Below are 16973 nucleotides of genomic sequence, written 5' to 3' on the forward strand. Positions count from 1 at the left end.
TCTATGATACACATTCTGGTTTGATAACTCCAGTTTTTGAATGTAGTGTTTAATAATGTGAGCCTTGTTTATTTCACTAATGAGGATATTTTCTTTTTTTAAAATTTTATTTAAAAAAAGACTAAACAGAAAATGGGTAGAAATAATACATACATTCAGAGGAAAAATAAACAGCAAGAAATCACTAGTTAATGTTTACATACAAATAGCTGTGCAAATAGTTTTTGAAGTTTTGTACTATATACAAAGTTGTGTTTTTATTAATATTGTTATGTACTGATGTATGCAATTATACTATGTCTGATGGTATAGTCAATTCTATTGAAGATAACAAGAGACAACAGAGGAACTCTGGTAGAACTCCTTGTACAATGGTCTTTTATGTCTTTTTCACTTCATGTGTTTATAGGAATATGTTTTGCTTTGTCTTGCTTTGTTTTGTTTCTCCCTCTAATATAGAAAGAATAGAAATACATGGTAAGACTCATGCATGTGTAGAATCTATAAACAGTTTATGAGAACTGGGCTTTTGACACATGATGAAATGAACAGATACTTTGAAGAAAAAGACACTAAAGTACCCAGTGCTGATTCCTGGAGTGTCATAATGTGAAACCCAGCACTAGTATTCTTCTTTGTTCAGCGTAATATTAGCCTGCTTTGGTTTGTTTAATCTCAACATAATTGAAGATATGTACAACTGACTGCATGTATGTTTAAGTGTATAGGATTGATAACCATATTTCTAAGTTTTTGTTGGATAGTTGAACAGAACTGGTTGCAGTCTCACTGTTTGAATCTCCATGTTACATGATCCACTTTAGTATCTTGAATAACTATTTGTAAGAGGACAATGTGTAATCATCAACTAGTGATTTCTTACTGCTTATTTTTTCTTTGAAAGTATGTATTATTTCTACCTGTTTTCTGTCTTGTTTAGTCTTTCTTTAAATAAAATTAAAAAGAAAAGACACTGCAGTACCCAGTGCTGATCACGGAGTGTCATGATGTGAAATCCAGCAATACTATTATTCTTTGTTCAGAATGACTTTAGCCTGCTTTACTTTGTTTAATCCCAGCACAAATGAAGATACAGATAACTGCATGTATGTTTAAGTGTCTTGGATTGACAACCATATTACTAAGTTTTTGTTGAATAGTTGAACAGAACTGTTTGCTGTCTCACTGTTTGAATTCCCACTTTATATGTTCCACTTTTGTATCTTGCACAACTATTTGTATGTAAACATTAACTAGTGATTTCTTACTGTTTATTTTTTCTCTGAATGTATGTATTATTTCTACCCATTTTCTGTTTTGTTTAGTCTTTCTTTAGATAAAATTTTAAAAAAAGAAAATATCCTCATTAGTGAAATAAACAAGGCTCACATTATTAAATACTACATTGTCTCTCTAGTATAAAAAATAATAAAAACTGACAGGATAATGGGATCCAAAAGCATAAGAGATAGGGTGAAAGTGAAAGGGAACAGAAAGTACTCTAAAGGGTGTAATGGTATATATAGTGTATGAGATAGATGACCATATTATCGAATCTCTGTTGGTACATTGAACAGAAGCATTTGCACTGTCAATGTTTGAGTGTCTAGCCACTATTTATGCTTTGATTTTGTGATGTTGACAACTATTTTTTAAGCGAACAATGCGTAATGATCAACTAGTGATTTTATGATGACAATTTTTTTGAATTCAATATTGTTATACCCTTCTTTTCTGTTTTTCTTTCTTTGAAAAAAAAGAGAACAATATGCAATATAACAATCATTGTTAAGTTTCTTTCATTCTGTTTTGAAAACCTATATTATTATTGTTTTGAATTTGCAGTTGTTGTTTATGGTTTTTTTTCTGACTTTTTCTTTTTAAAATAAAAAAATATATAATTGTCAATTGCATATCTGAAAGTCTGGGGCCCATATCTTTCAGATTAAGCTCTATCATCTCTTCAACTCAATGCTAGCTATCTAGCAAAGTATGTGTAAACATGAAATAGTTTCCAGCATTTATTAGAACATACCACCTGAAAGTGATAGTGTTCTTATAACCCATAGCTCATTCTAGCACTTGAAAATAACATATGGATTATCAATAAAAGTGGGCCATCCTTGCCATGAATAAGTGAGTTGTTTCATTTATTTATTTATTTTTAGTCTTTTTTGAGACAGGGTCTTGGTATGGGGGTAATGCTGGCCTTGGGCTCACTTTGTAGCCTAGGTTGGTCTTGAACTGCAATAATCCTCCTACCTCAGCCTCCTGAGTTTTGAGATTACAAGACTGCGCCACTATACCTGGCTTAAATAAGTTGTTTTAATGAATGAAAGTGAATCATGTTGAGGAAGATAAAAATAGAGAGTTTTATATTTCTGTCTTGATAGTTTAGAATTATCTTCCAATTGCTTCTCGGCCTTTTGGCTAAGATCAAGTGTAGAATTATCTTCCAGGTGCTTTCCAAATGTTTTAAAGTTTGTGCATTTTTAAAGTTAGTTTTTAAGGGCCAGCGGTATATAGCTTAGTGTCATGGCCCCTGCCTGGAAAGTGGGAGGTCCTGAATTTGATGCCAGGCTTCAAAGCAAAGAAATTTAAACTAGCTTTTAAAATTTAAGCATGACATCAATGCAGGAAGTGCCTTTCTCTCTCTCTCAACTCAGGACCTTTTTTTTTTTTTTTTTTTTTTTTTGTCTTTTTCATTTTTATCGGTACCAGGGATGGTACTCACGACTGCCTGCTTGCAAGGCAGGCACTTATGCCGCTGAGCTATATCCCCAGCCCTGAACTCAGGGCTTTTACACTTAGCTATGTTCCCTGCCCTTTAAATTTTTTTTTTTTTTTTTTTTTTTTTTTTGAGACAGGGTCTCACTGAGTTGCTAAATTGCTCAGGCTGGGTTCAAACTTGCCATGTTACCACCTCAGATTCCCAGAGTGATGAGATTACTGCTGTTTGATGCAACGCCTACTTTACCTAAGATTTTCATCAGACAGTGCCAAAAAGGCTGTGTCAGAGCCAATTCATCAGTATTACTTCCAAGTTACTCTTTGAGGCTGCAAGACAAACATTCTCTAATATGTTCTTCCTTTTGCAAAGGAGAAGATTGTTACTTAAAAAGGGACATTAGTCACAGTATCTAAAAAAGTATGATTAATAATGATACTGCCAACTTTTCAAATGATAAAATTTCTGTATTTTCAAATTAATCTTTTTGTAGAGAATAGTAAAAAGGTGGCATATTAAAAATCTCATTAAAATTGGAGTTTGCCATAGGTTCATATAGGCAATTTTATTGTAAACCATACCTATGATCATATAATGTTTCTTGTCTGAAAGTTAAACCAGGTCACACATATCATAATAAAAAATGAAAAACATGCGTGGTAACCTAAAAACATGATGAAAATTTCACTTTTACATAATTAAAACATAATTTAATTAGGTGAGCCAAAATGGTTACCTATAACTAGATCTATTAATCAGTAAATTCTGAAGAAAATTGATGATTTATACATAGCAAAAATGCTACTCTATCTGCTTGGAGCTTCTCATTGATTGCTTATATAAAGTTAGACTACTTTGGTAGTGTTTTCAATGCCCAAAGATTCTCTGGTTTATCTCCAGAATGATGGTGCAAGGTAGGCTTTATAATTATGGTTGAGAACTCTGCCCACATTTGGAATGTTTTCTTATCTTCACAGATATAATATACATATTACAGAACCATAAGCTTTTGCATCTGCAAATTGTTGATCAAGTTATATTACAGACTCACCGAGATTCCAGTTAAATAGAATTTTCTGTATTATAATATCTTGATATACTTTATTCTAATTTATTCACTTCTAATAAGAGTGATCTATAATGTTACAGATGCCAAAGGAAAAATGTTCCCAGTATGAGGGACTGATAATGATGTTTTGTTTATGGGCATGCAACTAGAAGAGAATTAGGAATATATATTTATCTAGTCTTGTCTTTAAGAAAATATTGGGTGATTTGGTCAGTATCTAGTCAGTGTAGCAGGCACATACATCCATAATCATAATGTTACAAATGTTAATAATCAAACACAATAATACTGAAGAACAGAAGAACTATGTAAACTGTGGGTTTTAGGACTGTGTATCTCAGGGTAGAGAATTCACTTGAAGTACTCTGCATTGCCTTATGTCCAGTCTTTTCTGTAATCTCATTTTGGTTGCTGTCATCACAGAAAACTCTGCTTCACCAAGATAAGATGTTGGAAATGGAAGGAGGGTTTTTGGTGACTTCGTGGCACTCTCAGAATGCACCACATTGACTTTAATTAAGATTGTATAGAGATTGTCTCAAACATATTTTTAAGGCTACTGTCATTTATAGTCTTAAGCAGTTTATCCTCTTCTAGCATGGACATAGACAAAGTCAGGTTACCTGGTTATTCACAAGTGAGTTACTGATCTAATCCCTCCTCGTTCAGAATCTTTCATGGCTGGAAAGTAATTATAAAGCCTACTTTGCACTACCATTCTGGAGATAAACCAGAGAATCTTTGGGCATCAATTGAAAACAGTACCAAAATAGTCTAACTTTTTATAAGCATTCAGTCAGAAGCTCTAACTTTTTTGAAAGCTCAAACTCTTTTGAAAGCTGAGATGTATCAGCTGGGGGAAAAAAAAGGTCCTGGCTCAGTCTCTTTCAAAATCTTTGCTAATGTTTGACACATGTCAAAAATCGCAGTGTTCACGTTGTGCTTATAATTCCAGTTTGGGTTTCAATTCAGACTTTGTCTGCTGACTTCAATGCAGTTCTCATTCTGCCTGCAGTGACAGATTGAGTTCACCAGCACTTTAGATATGTCATACAAGTAAGCGATTTTTAAATGCTTTTTTGCCACTAAAATGTGCTGTTAGTAATCACTGTTTTAAAAAATTTCTGGGCAGTTCTCATAACTCAAAAATGCTGATCAATTATCTATCTTTAGGAAGCTATCTCAATCCTGTATATAAGACATGTGTCTCAGTGTTCATCTCCTTACAGTGCTGCACAAACAGGTTCAGGTAATATTTTTCAACTAGCCAGCATTTCTCTATGGATGACATAATTCATAGACTCACACCCAGAAGTAACTTCTTTGACCTTTGTAGTAAAACCACAAAGTTGTCCTGTCATGGTGGCAACCTCATATGTGTATACACTGGTATAAAATGACTAATTCAGTTTTCCAGATGTGTAATCACTCAAAGACATAAATATGAAACTGTAGTATTGGTTGATAACAAAAGTGCACAAAAGATTGACATCCTTCTAAAAAATGTATCACAAAAAAGCAAGCATTGTTGCATTCTTGTAAACATCACAAGACTCCTCAACCTGGAATATGTACAGTGGTTACTCATTAATCTTAACATTGTGTATTCTCTGGTATGTCATCAATTGCTCTAGTTATCATACTAACCTAAAGAACTGCAGCTTCTCCTAGAAGTTCATGTAAATATTCTTAGCAATAGGTAGGATCAAATCTTCACCAATAGTAAAGGGCTTTTTAGCTTTAATGAGTTCATTTAGCAAATCAAAATGATGCTCTCAGCACAGACACATTTCATGAAGTGGTGGTTTCAGTAATTGTTTGTGTTCTTCATTTTTTGTCTTTAGGAAAAAATCCAGCCTTATGTTTTGATGGAGGATGGTTGGTTTCCATGTGGCAAAGCAGTTTTGAAGGTTTTAAGGCTTTGTTGAATAATTGATCATTTCAGATTACACAAAGCAGACTTGGAGAATGTGAATCGCCTTTTTAAGAACCTGTAATTTAAGTAGCCCTATTGGTATTTTTTAATACAGCTTTCTTTTTTGTAGGGGATATGGAGGTCCTTGAGCCTTTTGCTATTTCAGCTTTGAGACTTTCCTCCTTTCTAGAAGCTTTCCAATGACTAAAAACTTGTTTTGGGTAAAGTTAACTTATAGGCTTATCAAAACTATATCTGAGACAAAAGCACAGTTCAGGAAGAAGGCATGGATGGAAATGGTAAATAAGATACTAGCTAGGCCATACTCAGAGTAAAATGTGCCGAGTCTGACATAAATCTTGCTGTCTGATGTAGCTGTACAATTGAAGTATATCAACTCTCTTGCCACTATTAAGCCTGCCATCAGATGCAGCTTGATTATTGCTTTCCACTCATGGATACGGTTTTGATCTGAGCTTACAGGCAGTTGACATCTTATGGTCTTTGTGCAATCAAACCTCTCTGCTAATGTTAATCCATATTTTCAGCCATTCCTCAGTGCTAGCATCACCGCCTCTCCGGTACCTCAGAGCATATGGCAGTAGATTCACACAAGAAGTATGCAACCACTGAGATTCCTTGCATTCACAGTTCACAGTAGCTTCCATCTATGAGAAATCAGTGCCACTACTGATCTGACAGGAGACAGAACTCAGATGGTAAAGGGAACAATGGGTAGTGGTTGTAAATGAAACTTTGCCTACCACTTACTTTGTCTGGGTCACAGGCCGTGGTCTGGGGTTTAGGAAACCCCTGGTATATACCACTGTGACCCTCGCTGCAGTCTGTTACTTGTCAGGTTTTGCTTTATATGGTCTTTTTCAAATGTCATAAGAAAGGATTGAAAAATTTATGAAGTCAGTTGATAAAAAGGAAGGTAGGAGCCACTTGTGAATCAAGAAATCTTCGGCATATATTCATTCATTATACGTACATTCACTCATAGAAGCATTTCAGGAGGCAGTTTGATTAAAAGAGCAAATAACAATGATTATAAACTAACATTAAGCATAAAACTTTATTTTCTTCTTTGCTTCCTTCTTCATTCAAAATATATTTATTAAACCAGACCTTAGTGCTATTTTAGAGGTTGAAGTTCAGTTTAAAGCCTACAAAATATTTGCCCCTATGAAACTTACATTCTAATGGAATGAAGTATTGAGTTCTCAGTCTTTAAACATAATTCTATTTAAACTACATAATTATTATCATTAAGGTGGTCAAGACCAAGGGGCATGGTTATGTGACATGTTCAAGATCAGACTAAGGGCAGGGACAAGATTCCAACCCAGGTATTGCCTGCCTCTAAAAGGTCCAAAGCTTGTGTTTATGGCAGAAGAAATAAAGATAAGTTATGGATATTTATAGTTCAGAGTGAATAGTAGAACGACATTTATTAGATAATACTTTAAATACAAATTGAGTACATTTGGGAATGGAATCATGAAAAGGATCTTGGGGCAGTTTTTCTATGAGATGAAAATAAATAGGAAACATTTCGAAGTTTGAAGTTTTAATTTACTTAATATCCAGATGATATTCTGGGAGACTTTTTTTTTTAGAAAACCCTTGTTACAACAAGAATATTTCATGTCTGTTCATAGGCAATATTCAAAATATAATAAATTTATGCACATTGCCTGTCAACTCTTTTTGTAAAATCTAAGGGAATTAAATGCTGTGATATCATACATACAGTAGTATCATAAATACCTTTGCCTATGAACATCCCAGGAGTCCTTGTTCAAAGCACAAAGGCATTCCTATTCCTCATGGGGATTTTTGAATTTGGAAATTGAGGTTAAAGTCTTAGAAACTCTATTTTCAAAAGCATTTCTAATAGTTTTTATACCAGCAAGGTTTGGGATTCCATGCTGAAGTCTGCTGCTGTTAATTTATAGCTACACTTGAAGTAACTCTATCAGACTGTTGACTACTTTCCTTAATCAATCATAGTGTTCACAGCAATTTAAACCTATAGACTCAATATATTTACGTTAAAGTTTCAGCCTTGAACCAGAGGTAAGAACCTATGTTGGAGCTAAGTCAAAAGTTGGAGCTAAAATCCAGTGATGGGTTTTAGAATTAATCTTGACTTTTTAAAAACTTATTGGTCACTGTATAGCAGTTAACAAACTCCATGTATAGAACCCCAATTATTACAAAGTGGGCCTAGTCTATATGAATGACCATTTCTCCTCAGTTCCTACTTCATATCCTAGTTTTGCAGTTACACCTAAACCTCAGCCCTGCTTATATAGCATTGCTATGTCCAGTGGGGTTTTCATTACATTAATTAGGACTCTCAGATTAATAATAGCCTGATAAATCAGATTGTTTAGAGTTAAAAGGTTGTTTATTAGACCACCTAACTAACACAAGCAGTCAGTAAACCTCAGTCATGGTGGTATCCAATGAGAAAGACTTGTTCTCCCTGAAAAGCTGCAGGTGGGAGAAGGAAGAGCTGGGTGTGGAGTGCCAGTGGTGGCCTAGAGGCCTGTTTGGTTGGGGTGGGGCCTGGCTGTGGAGCTGCCACACTCCAGTCTGGTCAAGTTGAACTACTAGGGAAGAGTCTGTAGTGAGGTCAAATAAAGTGGAAGACGAGTACCTAAAGAGAGAAATTCCAACTAAGTAGTGGTGAGAAGTTCTTGGAAATATTCCAAAACTAAGAGCTGGGAATGTTCTTTCTTTCCTGTGATTGTAGGAAGATTATACAAAATAAAGGAGAAACAAATGCTTATTTGAGGGTGCTTAGTCATCTGACCTTGATTTGATTTCTACCCTGATTCACACTACTTATGTCCCTATGTAATCATCACCTGGAGTTTCTTCCTGATGTTTAGGTCTATTCATTCAGCCAACAAATGTTAGTAATGATAAGTAATGCATTAGGTGCTAAAGATATAGCAATGAACAAAACAAAGTTGTAGCCCTCATTGAGCTTAGATTCTAGTGGAGGGAGATGACCAACAGAAATAACTTCAGGAGTAATTGGCGAGTGCTGTAAAGAAAAATAGAGGAGGGTGCATTTGTTGCAGAAGGACAAGGAAAGGAAGCCTTAGAGACAGAAGTAAAGCTAGTAAATTGGTATTAGATACTGCACAAACCAAAGGAACAGCCTTTTCAGGCAGAAGGGGCAGCGTGTGCAGCAGGAGCATGCTGACTGGGTTTGAAACCCACAGGAAGGCAGCAGGAGTACTGGGCAGAGAGTGTAGCAGAGAAGGTCACAGGATGGACAGTGGTCTGATGATCAGGAATCTTATATTCCATTCTCAGGACTCTGGATTTGAGTATAGTTCTCCAGTTCTAAAATTCCAGCTCTTTCTGTTCAAGGTTCAGAGGGCTGAGAAGGAGTGAATCAGAGATAAGACGCTGAGCGCTCAGGGAGTGGGTAAAATAGGGCAGATAACAGTGTGAAGGCTGTGGCCAAACTGACATCCCACAGTGTAGTCACGCCTAGGGGAGATTTCATTCCTATCTTTAAACTGGAGTTTCAACAGAGTGGAAATGGAAAGTCAAACTACTTTCCTGTAAGATTTTTTTCTGATCTCTTTCCACTTGTGCCTGGTCAGAGAAAATAGAAGATCAGCACAACCGGGTGTGAGATCAGAGAATTATGCAGTTGATAGTCTATTTAAAAGGAATCCCAGCATTCACTCCCACTATAAAATATCAGGGGATATTTCTGTCAACACAAAGGCTGTAATGCTATCTCAGTTGCTCTTCATTTTAACAGAAATTATTTGCATAACTTAAAGATACGAAACACATTAAACAGAAGACACTATACAGTGTGATCTCTATGCTTGCCCTTATATTATAAATTAAAGCAAATCTTTCTGAAATATTAGTCATTTAGTTTGCTTAGAAAAAAGATTCATTATTTGCTTTAAATGGTGGTCTTCAGAGTAATTTTTCTTTCTTCTACTTTTTCTTTATAAAAAGAAACTCTTAAAATAAGGAAGATGTTGCATCTGGTATTAGACTTCTATGAAAGTGATGACCATGCTTAGAGTTACTGTTGGTAGATCAGAAGACTAGACTAAAATAGGACTGAATGAAATAGAATAGAACATAATTACTTATTTTGAAAATTGAAGCATTCATTCAAATCATCCCAGAATTGTTGGAGAAGTTCAGCCCAAGTTTGAAGTTTGTCTTCTCAACATCACTGGAAATTTAGATAATCTGATGTCTTTCCTAATTTTTGGCTGCCTCTGTTGTTAAAGATAGTTATTTTTTTATTATGATTGTATTTGTGAAGATGTCCATTAATGTTGTAGAGGTGGCTGCTCTGGTGTTGGTTATAGACTTTTGATGACAGCTAGCTATTTCTTTTATATATCTATGTCTATGCTTGTATCTGTATCTCACTTAGTTTTGAATTTAGTATTTGGACTTAGTTTATATATACCCACATACAGCTAGACACTACACACAAACAATTAAAACAAAAGTTTTTCTTTTTTGCTTGTCTTCACTATTTGTCATTACTGTCTTACATTCTCCTTTTTAATTAAAAATTATAGTCTTACCCCACTGAAATGATTTTAAAACCTATCTGTAAATCAAAACTCATATTTAGAAAAGAAAGTATGGTTTTGGGAAAAAATTATTTTAGACTGAGAATTAAAATTTAACCCATTAGGTAATGATGGAAATTAATAAATGGCTATATAGGTAAACCAGAAATTAGTTTGAGGTCATATTCTTAGGGTAGGTGGTTGCTATGATACAATAAATCCATTCTCTATTCCTGAGCTCAAGGGCCACATCTAGCCATCTTTGACTTTGGTCACAAATATCATTTATTTTCTCTTATGTATATATTTCTGGTATTACTAATAAGTTTAATTGACACTGTAGTACTAGAAAAAAATAGTTGTAAGTTCTTGAACTTCCTTTATGCTTATGTAAATATATGTTTCTAGCTTTACAATTCTCAATTTTAGGAGAAAGAAAGAAATTAAGAGAGAGCAAAGTTCATTATGCATTTACACATGAAACTAGATTATCAGTTCAAAGTTCACCTAGAACTTTCAGTGAACTGTGAAGGCTTTGATCATGTCTGGTACATTAAATCCCACATGAATCCTAGTTAATTTCGAATGGATGTTGCTTAAGTCTCTCAGCATATGTGCTGTTAGAAATACTCATTTTAGACAATAGGAATATATTGAAACTCATAGTGTAGTTTTTGTTTTTGTCAAGTCTTTTTCCATAAAATTTTTCTCAGGTAAAACAGTAACTATTTTATCTAGAGAACCTTCTTCCTCTCCACTTTTCAGGGTAAATTATGAGGACAAGAAAAGGTTTCCAGCATTGTTTACTGGATTTTGCATTATTTTCATTCTCACTATGAGTTGCACTTGACTTCCAAAGAACACTTAATCTTACCCTAGCCTTCTGCACAATTATTGAGGAAAGGTAATGTTAATCTGTAGAATTTTGTGATCCTTGATCATAATTTTGGCTTCTAATTAATTTCTCACTTTGTGCCTCAGTTCTAACAACGGGTCATCCACTTTGATACTTGTCCCAGGGGTCATTATGTATAACTTGTCTATTTGTCTCTGAAAATCTGACACTTGAACTCTTATTTGGTACTAGAGACTTATATGATAACTGCCTCATGTACAATTTTGCTGGTCCTACTGACCTGTTTTATTGACTCTGTTTTTCTTTAAGTTCCTAGGAAACTGGACTGTAGTCATTAGGCATTTCATGATAAATAATATTCCTGTCTGCTTATAGAGTTTCTGACGGTTTGTTTTCCTGGGATATGTTTTCCAGTTTGTTGCAGTATTCAATATTAAGTATCACCCTCTTCCTGGGTGTCTCCCAGAATTTGTTGCCAAGGGGGCTCTGAGTGTCTGTGCCAATCTTGTGGATAAGTTCATGATTAAAGCCTGTTCCTCCTCCCTTTTCTCTCCCTCCTCCCACTGTTAACTGATACTTGACACTAACTTTTTGTTACCTTTCCCTATGTCCAGCATAGTATGTTGTTTTGGAAATAATTGTTGAATGAGCATGTCCATTTGAATATCAGTATCACTTGCTGTTTTATGTGACAAGGTTAGATTGATTCACAAAATGAAAACTTGTACTTGGATAACTGAGAAAACTTCAAAAGAATGAGCTCACATCAAAATACTTTTATGAAATAAGGCAAAGAGTTTAAGTTCTCAAAGATTCGTATTTAGCTGAAACATTCAGGCTTTGGGTGTAGTAGTTCCATATGGCCCAGTGGTAAAGTTTCACCTACTATACACAGAACTCTGAGTTTAATCCCTAGCACTATTATTCATTCAGCGTGCATGTCCTTCATGTATCCTTGAAACTGCTTCATAGAGAGGTAAAGAAAGAAAGAGAAGGAAGAAGGGAGAAAGAAGGAAGCCAAGAAGGATGTTCCAGTGCTTCTAAATTTTAGTCCTCTCTTGGGTTATCTGCACAGAGATTCTGAACTCTTTTGTGTTCTGGGAACTTTATTTTGAAGGAATTAGGAATTGGGCTTAACTAATATTACATAACAATTTTCACACAGTATTGTCAAAACACTATTAATAGAGAAAAATAGATTGTCTTGTGTCCTAGTAAAGAACATTAGATGTGATGTACAATGACTGGAAATGTACTGTGTTGGCAAACTAAATGTGTGTTAACTAATAAAAACATACAGGCTTCATTCTCTGGGAAACACAAATGGGTTGAAAAGTTCCCTAAAAGGTCCTTTGTAGATCTGAGTATGCAATATTGAGTCCTTAAGCTTATGAACCTTTCTTGGGGCTGTTTGCTTCTGTGTCTGGGCCCTAGAGTAGCAAAATAGAAGATTTAGCTGTGAAAAGGATACATGCAGAAGGAAAACAGTGTAGCAAGACAACATGTAGAACAAAACATTGCTCTAATTGTTGTAAGTGTAGCATCATGAATTTTCCAGACCTACTTTAAGCACTAGAATATTAAAAGCAGAATTTTAAGAAGTATACTGTCGCAGCACAAAATCAGACATGCGAAAGATGAATTAGGGTGTAAGGTAGTGACAAAACACTGTGCAGTGAGATACAAACCATCTCTCTGGAAAAGTGAGTAAGGAAGCTTCAACAGTTTAAGTGATATTTGAATCAGGTCTTTTCAAAGTTATGAGAATGTGTGCTGGATGGGGAAGAAAAGAGCATTAGAGGACAGGGGATAGTTAAAAAAAAATGCTCTGTGCTAAGCGCACAGCCTGTTGAGGGAAGAATGAAAGGCTCACTGCAGCCCTAAGAATAGTATAGATTGGGAAAACAGTTGTTAAGGTTCGTATCTAGACGTTCCACCAAAGCCTCATGAGCACATAGACGGGGCTTTTGAGAGGTGCCTGAAGTATGAAGATGCTGTAGTGTAGTGGAGGGGTCTGGTTGGAGACCAGTCAATGGAGTCCAGTCCTAGAAAGGTGTATCTCCCTTCCTGGCTCCTCCCTTCACTCTCCTGGCTGCTTCCCAGCCACCATGAGATGAGAAGATCTCCTCTTCCCAAGCCCTGCTGCCGTGCTATCCTAACTTGGGGTTAGCCCACTGTGGACTAAAAGCATGAATCAAAACGAACATCTCCTTCTGTAAGTTGCAGGTGCTGAGTATTTTGTGCTAGTAACAAGAAAAGTGACAAAGACAGTGATTCTTACCATAAAATGTCTAGAAAGGTAGACTTGAATGATTAAGTGAAGGATTTTACATAGAGGTTAAGGGATTTGGGACCTTAGGAGGGACCAAATTTTTTGGGCAGGGGTTTGTATTAACCATTTTTTTTATTAAAAAATTAAAAGAAAGAAGGAGATTAAGATAACAGAGAACATAGCAACATAATAACACAGGTCAGAACAGAACAATTTAAGCAACATAGTGTTTTACCTCAAGCTAACCAACGTAACAGTAGCTACCATAGTGTCTCTTGCCTTGAAATATTTGAGTATAACTTTGTATTATAGCATCAAACACAACATGACAGTGTAAAACCATTCAAGAGAATGAAAGTATTACAGGGTATTTAGAACCAACTAACAGAAAACGAACAATGGTTTCTATATTATCTCTTTGTCTGTAAAAATCTTGTTTATGATATCATATATAATAAAATCCAATAAGATACGTGATTAACAGATGGAGACAGAACAAAAGCTCCATGGGACTTCAAAACAAGATGATATTAAATCAGCATTAGGTATTATAATGTCTTATTTTCTTCAAAATAATTGTTCATACGATCACAGACAATAAAATCAAACAACCCAGAAAAAACCATTCCAATTAATGAATGAAAACATTATAGGACTTCAAAGCAATATAATAGGGAATCATGTTTACCACATACCTTTATGTATTCTTACCATTTCTTACACTAGGGAAACTATTTGGTGTTTATACATGTGAGTTTGATTTATTTTGCTTATGAGTATAGTCTCGAGCTGTGCCCATTTATTTATAAATATCACAATGTGATCATTCTTTATAGCTGAGTAGTACTCCATTGTATAAAAATACCACAACTTTTTTATCCATTCCTCAGTGGATGGACACTTAGGTTGTTTCCAAGAACTGGCGATTACAAATTGTACTGCTATAAACATGGGTGCACATATATCACTGTGGTATGATGTTTTCAGTTCTTCTGGGAATATGCCTAGAAGTGGAATGGCTGGAACAAATGGGACTTCCAATCCCAGGTTTTTGAGAAATCTCCAGACTGAAGGAGAGACCAAATTTTTAAAAAAGTTTAACAAGACATTTAAAATGAGGAATGTGCCCAACTTGCAAGACCTTTGGGAAATAATTGCTTTCTCTGCTGAAAACTGTTTCCAAGGCTTTCACCCTACTACCTTATGTTCCTTCTAATAGCACTGCCGTTCCAGTATTGTTCCATTTCCCACTAACTGTGATCTCCGTGCATTCATCCATCATGAATTCTCTACATGGATGAAATCTCCTTAATGTTCTTGGGATATGTATGCCACGCCTTGTCTATAAACAATTTCTACTCAAAAGGGTAAATTTTGCAGGGTCATAGCTACCTCAAAAGAAATGTGTAGTCTCTTTTTCTGAAGGTATCACCCAAGGCTTTTAAACAGAGGAAACAGCTTCCCTCTGGGTTATTGCCACCTTTTAAACATGCCACCTGTCATACATAACCTCAGCTAAGCAATCTGTTTTTATTCTCTTTTTATTATCTATTACCATTCTTTCCAGACTTTCACAGCATCCTTGAAACCTTACCAATTATTCACATTTCTTTCTTTCTTTCTGTTTTTTTCTTTCCAGAATGGGTTTCATTCATGGAGTATTTACGGTTTTTGTCTGGCCGTTCAGGCAGCTAAAATCATCCTCATGGTCATCTATGGCTTTGGTGATCTTGGATGTATGACCTCCCCATCACTTCAAGCAAGTTCTGCAACTGTATCAGAGAATATACAAGTCACATTTAACAAGTATTTACTGGGTATCTCTTAGATGAAGATGTATTAGGCACTGGGGAAAACAACAAAGAATAAAACAAACAAGACATTTGCCCTGCTGGGAGCTTAGGGCCTATAACAGCTGGTGGTAAACTACAGTTTGTGAGTCAAATCTAGCTCATCATCTTTTATGGAATATAAAGTTTTATTTATGGCTCTGTTTATTCATTTAAGCATTGATACTTAATGCTGAGGATGCTCTTATACTAAATGGACTGAGTTACACAGTTGTTGTGGAGATTGCATAGCCTGAAAAGTCCAAAATTTTAGTATTTTCCCTTTTACAGAAAAAAAAAAAAACCCTTGCTCTTCCTTTTCCACAGCTGTGATTCTGGAAATATCTGTACTGAAATATTAGTTCAAGAGTGTTTTAAAGCATCCATTATGACAGATATTTTATAGGGTCATAAGAGAAAAGTTATTAGAAAAACAAAATAAAAATTTCAAAACATACAAAATACAAGCCCAGAGTGCTGTGTCAAAGTGCTGTAAAAGTTTCTAAATAATCTTAGGTTTTGTATTTATCTCACAGTGGATGTGTAACAGTTTGCAGACCAGCACTGGTTAGTAGATCACAACTTGAATAGTGTTGACCTAGAAGAGAAGACAGAAATCAAACAAAAATAACACAAAATTGTGAAAGGTAAAAATTGTTCTAAAAGCTATGATTGTACTAAAAACTATCTAAAATTATGTGAGATCTAGTTAAAAGGAAGACAAAGCAGGGATTTTTCTGAAGCAATGAGGCATCTTGATACAAGCCTGTGATTCCAGCACTCTGGGAAGCTGAACATGAGGATTGCAAGTTCAAGCCCATCCTGGATAACTTAGGAAGACCTTGTCTCAAAATAAAAAAATGAAGTGCTGGGGATATAGCTTAGTGTTCAATCCCATAGACTGCATGTGTTGCATACACATACACACATATACACAACAGTGAGTGTAATCAAGCATAGAAAGGGTATGTTTGTGCTGGTGATGGTGTTAAGAAAGCATCACGGAAATGGAACTATACATGCAAAAGTTTCGACATGGTGAGAAGGAACTTGAATGTGTCTGGGACACTATTAAGCACTATGTGTGTGTTTCCTTTGCAATCACTTCAATAATCCTATAAGATTATTATGATTTTTTCATATTCTCCATCCTCCAGTCAGAAATCAATTAACAGTCACATTCATCACCTAAAGAAACTTTCATGATTACATATGTAGCCATGACACACTAGAGTCAGAGTGGGATTCCAGGATTATTTTCTGTCATAGTCTGTGCTTTTACCTCCTATGTTATATTACAGTCATTTTTAGTTCTCATAACTTATAATATCAGCCCTGGAGGCATTTCCTATTAGTCTCTAGCAAGCGTAAAGAACGAATTTAATAGTATTGTCTTTCTTGGCAAGGATAGAGCACATAATTAGTTTCGTTACATTTCCAACTATTTCACTGGGAAGTAAGTGGGAAACCTGAATATGAATGTAGTTGAGTGTTATGCACCATAGCCATTTGCAGTAATGTGTAGCAGGAGATGTATATGACTTGCATCAGGGTTAGGTTCATAAGTGACGAACAAAAACTCCAAGAGGCAGTTGTCTTAGGATTCAAACTCTTTTCTCTATCCAGTAAAACTTCAAAGTCAGAAACATAGCCTGCAACTCTATTTTTTGAAGTCATCAATGCCCCAGGCTTCTTCGATTTTGTGTTCTGAGATCTGTACA

At 35.3% G+C, this 16973-nt stretch overlaps 2 pseudogenes; one reads left to right on the forward strand and one right to left on the reverse strand.

Moving 5' to 3' along the window:
• LOC100735856 (large ribosomal subunit protein eL6-like) overlaps nt 1–16973 on the reverse strand; it is an 85715-nt pseudogene that overhangs the window by 23996 nt on the left and 44746 nt on the right.
• On the forward strand, nt 2411–2549 carry LOC111753348 (U2 spliceosomal RNA; annotated as a pseudogene).

Source organism: Cavia porcellus, unplaced genomic scaffold, assembly GCF_034190915.1.
Source record: "Cavia porcellus strain 051 isolate PalLab524CR breed Dunkin Hartley unplaced genomic scaffold, mCavPor4.1 scaffold_8, whole genome shotgun sequence".
Taxonomy (NCBI): domain Eukaryota; kingdom Metazoa; phylum Chordata; class Mammalia; order Rodentia; family Caviidae; genus Cavia; species Cavia porcellus.